At 36.2% G+C, this 11,035-nt stretch overlaps 1 pseudogene; it reads right to left on the reverse strand.

Moving 5' to 3' along the window:
- Nucleotides 1-477: 477 nt before the first annotated feature.
- LOC133881203 (uncharacterized) lies at nt 478-10,785 on the reverse strand (annotated as a pseudogene).
- Nucleotides 10,786-11,035: the final 250 nt, after the last annotated feature.

Here is an 11,035-nt window from a genome sequence, read left to right on the forward strand (position 1 = left end):
CCACACAATGATTTAAAATATGTTGCAATTTCAGCATCTATCAAACTAAATCCTAATTAAAACATACACAAATATAAACAACATTAAATCTTCAACATCTATCAAACTAAATCCTAATTAAAACATACACAAACATAAACAACATTAAATCTTCAGCATCTATCAAACTAAATCCTAATTAAAACATACACAAACATAAACAACATTAAATCTTCAGCATCTATCAAACTAAATCCTAATTAAAACATACACAAATATAAACATAACAAGCAAAAGCAACCTACCTCCCACCCAAACAAGCAACACATTAACCTTAAGTTACAAATTCAGCAGTAAAATTGTAAAACACAAACAAATCAAACTAGTAGGCTAGTAGCACACATTAACACATAAAACTTAAGTTACATTAAAAATAAAGTAAACGATAATAGCAAAATAAAAAAAGGCAACTTCAATCTTCAATCTTCAATCTTCACGTCACTTATCCTCCTCAAGCAACATATTGATTTTCTTCGAAGTTATTTCTACAAAGAATGAAAAAAGAAAAAGAAAAAGAATTACATTCTCAATTGAAACTGATAATTAGAATTTTTCAATTTGTACATATTAAATATCAAAATAAATTAAGAAGTGAATACTGAATAACATAAATCTTACCTGAATCGAGCTTATAACTTTCAGGATCTTCAATCATCTCTGTGTCACAACCATTGCCATTGCTCAAGGGTTTTGATCTTAGCCAATTTTGTGCACATACCAATGCTTCAACTGTTTTGGGGGCCAATGAACTTCGAAAAGGATCCAATACACGCCCTCCAGTGCTAAACGCCGACTCTGAAGCAACTGTAGTAATGGGAATGGCCAACACAATTCGTGCTATTTTGGCAAGTACTGGGAATTTGGATGAGTTCACCTTCCACCAATTTAAAATATCAAAATTCACATTTGGTTTTTCAACATCTTCCATCAAATACCGATCTATCTCCGATTTGTTATGAACATCACTTTTTGAAGTTAGGTAATTATGAAACTTGTTCATGAAGTGAAGTGAAAGGTTATCAGTTTCTTCTATCATTGAGGAACCTTGAGGGCATGCATAATCACTACCATGTTCAACTTGAGATGAAGTCCCTCCAGCATCGAAGTGATCATATAATTTTTGAAGGTAGTGCTTCAATTTTTTCACCATATTAGTACATTGCTCCTCATTAAGAACATCCTTGAACCAAAATTCCAATGACCCCAATTTGGTTCGTGGATCAAGTATGACAGCAACAAACATAAACACATTCACCTTATCTAAATCCCCCCAATACTTATTATACTTCATCATCATTCTCTCTGCCATAGAACTCAACACATAATCACCACTATCACGATACAATTGTATATGCATTTGAATGCCACAAATTTCTTGCCAATACATATTAGAAGTCACATACAATGACCCTGAAAGTCGCAATGTGGCATCATAATAAAGTTTGAGAAACTTGAGAAAAGTCCTAATACGATCCCAGTCATCATAATTAGGAGGTCCCAAACCTTTTTTAGCATTCTTTTCCTCAGTCAACGAAAGCACATAATTCCCATCATACTCTTCCAAAAGATCAAAAGCACTCTGACATTTTTCAGCACCTTCTAACATCTTAAAGGTGGAGTTCCATCTAGTTGGAACATCAAGACACAATAAACCCTTGAAAGCAATTTTTTCCCTTTCCATACAATATTTGAAGTTCTCAAATCTTTGGGGAGAAGACTTCACATACTTCACTGCACTTCTAACCTTCACAATGGACTCATCAACCTCTTTCAAACCATCAGACACAATCAGATTTAAAATATGTGCACAACACCTCACATGCATAAATTGATTCTCCAATATGGCACCAGTCTTATGAGCCGTTCTCTTCCTCAAGTATTCCAAAGCGGTATCATTAGAAGAAGCATTGTCAACTGTGATAGTGAAAATGCTATTAATACCCCACTCAAGCATACACGACTCAATCTTTTGTCCAATGGTCTCACCTTTGTGGTTATGAAGTAAACAAAAGTTCAAAATTCTTTTGTGCAAATTCCAATTACTATCAATAAAATGAGCAGTGATGCACATGTAATTCAGGTTCTGTACCGAAGTCCAACTATCAGTGGTAAGACAAACCCGAATATCGGATGTCAAGAACATTGCCCTCAATTTTTCCTTCTCCAACATATAAAGCCTAACACAATCTCTCATCATAGTATAACGGGAAGGAATTGAATACCTAGGTTCCACTGTCTTCATGAAGTTTTGAAACCCTTCACCTTCCACAAATCTAAATGGTAACTCATCCATAATAATCATCTGTGAAATTGACTCTCTTATTTTTGTAGCATTATACTTGGTAAAAACAAGATTACCACATGTCCCTTCGCCCACTACCCCTTGTCCTTCCCTCTTAGCCTCAAAACTCAACTTTGTTTGGGACTTATCAAATCTACCAGGAAATTTTTTACAACTTCTCTTGATATGTTGTAACATGGATGAGGTACCGTGGCTTCTAGGGTGACAACTAAACAATGTCTTACAATAATTACATTGTGATTTAGGATCCTTGGGATCACTCTCCTCTAACCTAGTAAAATGTTCCCAAACCTTTGATGTTTGCTCAGATTTCTTAGGTTTGTGTGGGACAGCTGAACTAGGATTTTGAGAGCCAGAAGTTCCTATAGATCCAACCCCAACCCCAGCACAGTCAACATTATCATTCAACATGGGAGGCATGGTACTGTCCAAAAGACTAGGTGCAGATGACGCAGAACTAGAACCAATAGTATTATGACGAGGAGTTGAATTATCATCCATGACTTGAGTCTACAACTCTACATTAAGTGGGAAAAAAAAAAACATAATCAATAGCAAGCTAAACATAATTAAGCTGAACTTTTATAATCTTATTTAAGAGATTAAAAACAGCAAGCTAAACATAATTATTGATTAAAAACAGCAAGCTAAACAAGAGCACAAGAGAGGAATTTATTGATAATAAATAACACAAGAAAAATGTACGTATACCAAACAAAACAGGTTCAAGTCTTGATTTTAAACACAACAAACCAGCAAACAAGCTGGAACCACCTACAACAAAAACAAAAACAACTAGACCAAAACAGAGAGGTCTAGGTTCCAAGCCTGACAAATACAAATGTTTTCCTTAGTTTTATAACTTTTATTGAATTTTCCAGCACCAGAAATCCTTCATCTAACTTCCCAAACAATCTTCTTGAGAATCTGAACCTCAGAAATAGGATGGCCATGTCTGATTGCATTCCTAACACAAGCTTTCCAAATATGACAAAGAACAACAATGGGTTTTGTCAAAATTAAAAAACCAATTCAATCAGAATATATATCTATCAACTTGTTATCTTCTAGCTTTTATTTGCTTGGAAACAAAAAAAAATTGAAAAAAATCTTTTGTTTGTTATAAGATATTATTAAGTTGTTTTTAGTCCATGCATCCAATAAACGTACGAGCTAGCTGATCTTAAGTTCAGAATCTCCCGAGAAAATAGCTCAAGAAATGTCATAACAAAATTTTACACAAACTTCAAATCCCTTTAAAGAGACTCCAGTCAACAAATGCAGAGAATATCTTGTAGAACATGACTTTGTGCAGTTGGTACGTGGCTGATCAAATTAAAAGCATCAAACTTACATAATAATAATAATAAAAAGCAAAAGAGCCATATTACGAAGTCAGTACTTCAATTTGGAAGTCGGGTTTATGAAATAATCAAAGAAACATTTTCTTTGTTCTTCTGGCCACCAAAGAAGTTTATGAAAGAACAAACATTTTCTTTGTTCTTCTGGCCACCAAAGAAGTTTAATCTAAGAAAACCCCAGAGATCTTAAAACATATCAAACAAAAAAACCCATACCCCTTTGAACTAAACCCATTTAGAACTTAGAAGTTAGAAGGTACCTTGAGTTGCGGTCGCCGGTCGGAGACTTGGAGCCCTTGGCCGTGCAGTTGTAGGCTACAATAAATTCAAACCTTAAATTTACTTTTATAAACTGAAATATAAAAGCAAAGACAATTAAAAAAATACTCCAAAATACCAAGAAATGAAGATCGGCGTAGATGGATTAGGGGTAGACTTAAGCTTGGCAGTGGGAGAGGCGAAGGGCCGAAGACGGGTGGAAGGGCCGAAGAGGGGAAGAGGAAGCGCCGGCGTCAGTGAAGAGTGAAGTCTGAAGAGTGAAGAAGTGAAGAAGACTAGAAGAGAATACAGGAGTCAGGACAGGAGGGGGTGGCGCTAGGTTTACTTTAGTTTTAGGGTTTTTTGTTTTTTGTTTTTTTTTTTTCCTACGGTGCGGGGCGGGGCGGGGCGGGTCCCCGGATTTTTCGCTAATCCGGACCCGCAAACCGCACCGCACCGTGCGGTTTGCTGAACAGGAAACCGGGATCCGCTTATAACTTATGCGGGGCAAATGCGGGTCGGGGCGGGGCGGTTCGGGTCTGCGGTTCGGGTCGGGTTACTGCGGGTCCTGCCCAGCCCTACATGCCACCAACAATTTCAATGAGGAAGAGAAGCTAGGCCAGGGTGGATTTGGTGGGGTTTATAGAGGATTTTTAAGGGACTCAAACTCTTTCGTTGCTGTTAAGAGGGTGTCAAAAGAGTCTAAACAAGGGATAAAAGAGTATGCATCAGAAGTTAAAATCATTAGTCGATTGAGACATAGGAATTTGGTGCAACTCATTGGCTGGTTGTAAAGACCAAGAAAATAAATAAAAGAGTTTAGCATTTAATAAATTATATTTATTAAGTAGATGAGACTAATAATTAGATTTTAGGTAATAATATTTATGTTATGAAAATAAAGTACAACGGAGTTAGATGAATAACTATGACAGTAGGTCCTATTTAAATAAATAATTAATTTCATTGATTTAAGTGTAAGCTTAAATATATGAGGGACTAAATGTTAATTACTAAATGATAAGATTTTAATAAAATGGGATCCCACCGCAATTCATATAAGTTCGGGGTTTGAAATAAAAGAAAATTTAATCCTGGCCATGTGGCATTACATGATTGGATAGTGGACATTTCATTATCCCTTCCCACCCACTAGCAGTTTGCCACGTGTCCCACTTATCTCCTCTCTCTTCCCTTTTCTCTTTCCTTTTTCTTTCTCTTTTCTTCCCTTTTTCTCTCGGTGGACCGCACGATCTCCCCATCCTCTCTCCCTTTCTTTTCCTTCTTCTTCCTTCCCTCTTCTCTCAGATCCGCAGCAAACCCACGCCCCCCCCCCCCCTCTCGGTTTCTCCCCTCGCTCGAACCCCTCTCTTTCTCTCTTCTCTTCTTCTTCCGCCACGGCAGCACCGACGCTCTCCTCTCCTCCTTTCTCGCACTTTCTTCTCTTCTTCTCTCTTTCTTCCTCTCTCTCCCCCACCCGACAGCACCTCTCTTCTCTCCCCCTTTCTCTTCTCTTCTTCCTTTGGTCACCCACACACCAGCAGCCCGAGAAAGAGAGAAACCCGAGAGTGTGGAGAGCAGCTCTTGGCCGGTGGTGGAGCGATTTTGGGGCTGTGGTGGCTGGGCCACCGTCGGAGTGTGGAGGCAGCGGCTGAGCACCGAATTCTGGCCCTGTCGATGAGTTCCTCTTCCCCTTGTTTCTGATTTTGTGAAGATATTTCCTGTTATTTTTGGTTGAACCGGATGGGTTCTCTTGGGTTGGATTATCTCTTGTTTAGGTTATTTTGGGTTTCGATTGATGAGTTTTGGTTAGGATTTTTGGGCAGAACTGAAAGGATTGTTGATGGGTGTATTTTTATGGGTTAATTTAGTTGAGAAATTTTGGATTTGTTGTTGACCGAATGGGTCTTTGGATTGATTTTGGGTGGCTGAAAATTGGGTATGGTTAGGACATTGCTTGAGTTTAGTTTTGGTAAGCTTCCAAAATGGTTGGCCGAATGTGGTAAGTTAGAATACAATTTTAGGGCCTTGATGAGTGTATTTTGGTTGAATCATAAATTGGGAGTTGGATTTGTAGGTATGTGGTTAGATGATTTTAGTGGTTTTGGATTTGTAAATTTGGTATTGATGTTGGCCTATTTGTAAGACCATTGGTTTAAGGATATTATTGTTGATATTGATGGGTATGTAGTTTTTGTTGTGGTGAATCGTTATGGATTGTTGGTGTTTAAATGTTTGATTTTAGAATGGGTGATTTGCTTGCTTAGGTGGTTAATAGAAGAGACTTGATGTTTTGATGTTGAAGTTAATATGTTTAGATTCCTTTTGTGTCAATGGAAAAGGTGAATCAATATATGTATAAGGGTTCAATTAAGATCAAGATAATGGGTAATAATGATAAACAAGCAAATAGAATACATTAGTGCATGAAATTATACCTAGCCCGATGTAGTTATTAACCAATTGCTTCATTAAGGTCCTACGACCTAATAATATAGTAAAGCGATAAGTGAGATGATTTAAGGTGAAAGAGTCATAAGATTGTGATATGTCCCAAAATAGCCTTATGGTATTAAAGAACAATTAATAAATTAGCAATATTTTGGGAATACCTAATTAGGTTTTGAATCCATTTGGAATAGTTGAATGTACTATTAAGCTAGGTTTAAACTCAACTTATGTTGTATATATAAATATGTATATACATGTATATGAGTACGATATACCTTATTAACTTAGTAAATAAACAACTAGTCATTTATGGATTAACAATGATAATGAGGCAACAATAATAAGTAAGCTAGTAAAATAAGTAAATACATTTTATGTTAATAAACAAGATACAATAGGAATCAAGAACCAACGGTAAACCTAATAATAGCTTAAGGCACCTAGCTAGCTTTAGAAGCGAGTAATGCAATGTGTAAGCACGCGGGTAGTTTGTGTGTCATAGAGCATGAGTCCAATAGCATAGTCTAATGCCATAAATATTTGCAGGCACGTGTCATGATGAGAGACTTCAACGTGAACCCCAATCTAGAGTTCAAGTAACCAGAACACGGAGGGATGTTGGAGTCATGAGTCCAATGCAGCCAAGGTGAGTATTCTACTCACTGAGGAATCCTAGGAACTTAGATTTACGTATTGTTGCATTTGATTACATTTGGTTGCATTTATGATTATAGAATTTGTTGGTGAAGATACATGTAATTGAATTGTGAGTTATTGGATTGGGAATTGTAATGATAAGTTGATATTGATAATGATTGGTTGTATTTATGATTATGGAATTTGTTGAGGAAATTGTTTATGATTGAGTTGTGATACATTGGTTTGTAATTGTGTAGATAAATAGATGTTGAGGAATCTTGATTATTTATGATTATGGAATTTGTTGAGGAAATTGTTTATGATTGAGTTGTGATACATTGGTTTGTAATTGTGTAGATAAATAGATGTTGAGGAATCTTGATTGTTTATGATTATGGAATTTATTGAGCAAATTGTTTATGATTGAGATGAGATATATTAGTTTGTAATTGACTTGGAAAGCAGCTTTCTAAGCAAATGGACAAACAATACAAGTATCTCTTTACACATGAGTTTCACTAGCTAGAGGATATAAGAGAGTGCAAATTCTGATATAAAAAAACTATTATAGTCCAATTTAGATCTAAAATCTATTGTGGCAAGCTGCAAAGGTAAGAATATAACACAAACTTAAAATCCTAGAATAATAACAAGACAACTTTGATCTAATTGAGGTTTAGTTAGGACATGTGTCCATTAACATGTGAGAAATACATGTTCTTTTAATAGCATGTGATTTTTTCATACTTTTTTAATAGCATTAATAATAAAAAAAAAAACATGTGCTTCTTACATGTTTAAATGATACATGTCATTTTTATATGTAGATAATATATAATTTCATACAAATCGGTTTGTAGGAAATTTTTGTCCGTTTAGATATTATTTTTAAAGCCCAGATGGAGACAAAAATTTCCAATAAATTAGGTTCAAAGAATTTTTCTTCAATCTAGTTTTTAAAAGTGACATGCATGTGTTCATAAGCATGTGAGAATCATGTCTTTTCTTTAGTAGCATGTGCTTCTTGTTAAAGTATATTTGGATTACCCTGAAGTTAGGGGTTTGATGAGAATTGTATTGTTTGATAAAGATTAGATTACCTTGAATTTAGAAATTTGATGATATTAAATCACTTTAAATTAAGAGATTTGATTAGGATTATATTTCATCCCTAAGCTCTAAAAATATAGCATTTTGTATTATAATCTTTTGGACTTTATCTTCAGGATGTAGGTCATAGACTAAACCACCGAATAATGTAAAATTTTTTGTGTTCTTATTTTATTATTCCACTATTTGTCTTTATTTTTCCATTCGGTTATGTTTTCTTTCGGTTCTTATATGCTTTTTGAATAGAATTAATAATAATAATAAAAAATGTAATTGCCGAGGAATAATTTTTCATCCGTGACAGAAAAAATCCTGAGCCTCCAAAATAAATTATAGTTTTGCTCTGTTTTCATTTGGTTTTTGTATAATGATAACTCATCCATCCATCAATTTATTGATTATAAACATGGCCATCGGGCTTTTCCCATGACGTTAGCTTGATCTGATTTTGGGTTGTATGGATTGGATTGTTCTTGTTATTTTTGGTGCATTTTCCATTTTAAATCAAATATATTTTTCAGTACATAGTTACAGAGCCATTGTTATATGGGGCTCTTGAAGAAATTTGTGGGGCTATTAATACCATTATTAGCCTTCAATTCCAAGCAAAATCATATATTTTTTTTATCCTTTTCTGGGGTTGTACAAAAAGTCATATTTCATTTTGAAAGCCAAAAATACATGTATATCATGTACACAAAATATAAAATAAAGCACATAAGTGATAATGTAGGAGAAAATTGAACACCTAAACAATCAATAAGAATCCCAAATTAAGTGTACCTTTTACCAATTTAACACGTACGCAAAAGCAATGAAAATTGAGAAGCTGTAGAGGATGAAGTGAACACAATGGAATTGGTGTAACTATTGCCTGAAAATTGATTTTGTCCTCCCTCATAATTAGTAGCAGCACTGAATACAGAAAGTGACATTGCATGTTTATTCACTACTGGAGCAAGATGTTCTAGCCTTAGCATATTTGATGAGAGAACAGGCAATGGAGTCTCAAAATTGAGAACATAAATTATTTGTCTTATTGAAGGCCTAAGGTCGCGATCGGGGTGAGCGCACGAAAGCCCAACAATCATCAAGCACTCCATTTGCTGCTCATCAAAATCTCCGCCAAGCCATGGGTCAACTGCTTCAAGTACCTTTCCTATTCTATAGAGCTCCCAAACCCACTCCACCATGACTACTTGATCTTTAGGGGCGTTGTGCTTGATTGGTTTTCTTCCGCAAAAAATTTCCAGAGCGACAATTTCGAAACTATAGACATCTGACTCCTTACTAGCCTTCCCAGTTGTGACACATTCAGGAGCCATATAACCCATAGTGCTTGTCAAAACAGTGGTTTGTGACCCTTTCCGGTGGTCCACAAACCTAGCTAGCCCAGAATCTCTAAGTTTAGCATTAAAGTTTGAATCAAGCATAATATTGCTTGATTTTATATCCCTATGCACAACGCATTGCTCCCATTCTTCATGCAAGTAAAGCAAGGCCGACACCAGTCCTTGAGCAACCTTGTACCTCATTGCCCATATCAATAAGCTTTCTCGTGTAAAAAGATGTGTCTAAGCTTCTATTGGGCATGAACTCATAGACGAGTAAGAGCTCTCCTCTTTCGTGGCATTAGCCAATGAGTTACACCAAATTCCTATGTCTTAATCGACTTATAATTTTAACTTCTTATGCATACTCTTTTATCCCCTGTTTAGACCCTTTTGACACCCTCTTAACAGCAACAAAGGAGTTTAAGTCCTGTAAAAATCCTTTATAAACCCCACCAAAACTTCCCTGGCCTAGCTTCTTTTAATCATTGAAATTATTGGTGGCATGAGCCAATTCTTTAAATGAGAACCTGTTTGGTCTTGTTTCTCTTTGAAATTCGTCATCCATGCACCTATCAAAGGCAAGATCCTCTGCTGTATAACTTTTATTCCTCTTCCACAAGCAAAACAGAATTCAAGCAAACCCACCAACCAAAAAAGACCCGCCAACACCCAAACCATTGGCTAATCCCAACCTGTTGTTTTTCCTTGGTTTGGTTACAATATCTTCCAAAGTTGAACTAAAATCCCATGTGCGAATGGTATGCATTACAGTAGAACTTCTTGTTACGGCTGAGAATCCCAAAATTACCCATTCAGGTAGGTGATCTCTCAAATCAATATTATAAGAAAGAGACTGCCATACAGTAGCATTGTTTATGAGACCAGTGAAGAGAATACTCAAATTATGAGAACTAGAATTATAATTAATCCGAGCTTCATTAATTTTCCCTTCCTCAATAGAAATACTATCCCTGAACCATGGGACATTAGCAACCGATAGCTTGGAGTTTATATCAATACCTACATGTACGCCAGGCGCATCCCCTGTGTTTGAAAAGATGTCAAACTCCACCGCGACCAAAGCGTTGTGTGTCAAGTTGAATGTCTCGTTATATTTGGTGAGACCCATAGCGCCACCTAGTGAGACATCAGGAATTGTTGAACCATTAGGAGGTGCTAGGAAGAATGCAAGCCCATCTCCATAACTAGTTCTATTTTGAGAATCAATTACAAACAAAAAATTGGTAGTGAAATCTGTGAGCTTTCCGGATGCCTTGTCCCACACGTGCATAGGACTACTTCAGACACTGAATTGTCCTTATTTCCGGTGAGTTGGATGAGTTGTTCGTCAGGGAAAGCTCTCTCATATCTTATACGGGAGTCACCAAAGATGAAACTGGTTATGTTGAAGGGTATAGCAGCAGTACTGGTAAATGGGCTTGGTACTGAGAACAAACCGGTGATCATTAAGACATAAAAGAGGCTTAGGGACTTTGGAAATGGGAGGTGCTTGATTTTGAACACGTAGAAAACCATGAGGG

The sequence above is a fragment of the Alnus glutinosa genome, chromosome 11 (genome assembly GCF_958979055.1).
Source record: "Alnus glutinosa chromosome 11, dhAlnGlut1.1, whole genome shotgun sequence".
Taxonomy (NCBI): Eukaryota; Viridiplantae; Streptophyta; class Magnoliopsida; order Fagales; family Betulaceae; genus Alnus; species Alnus glutinosa.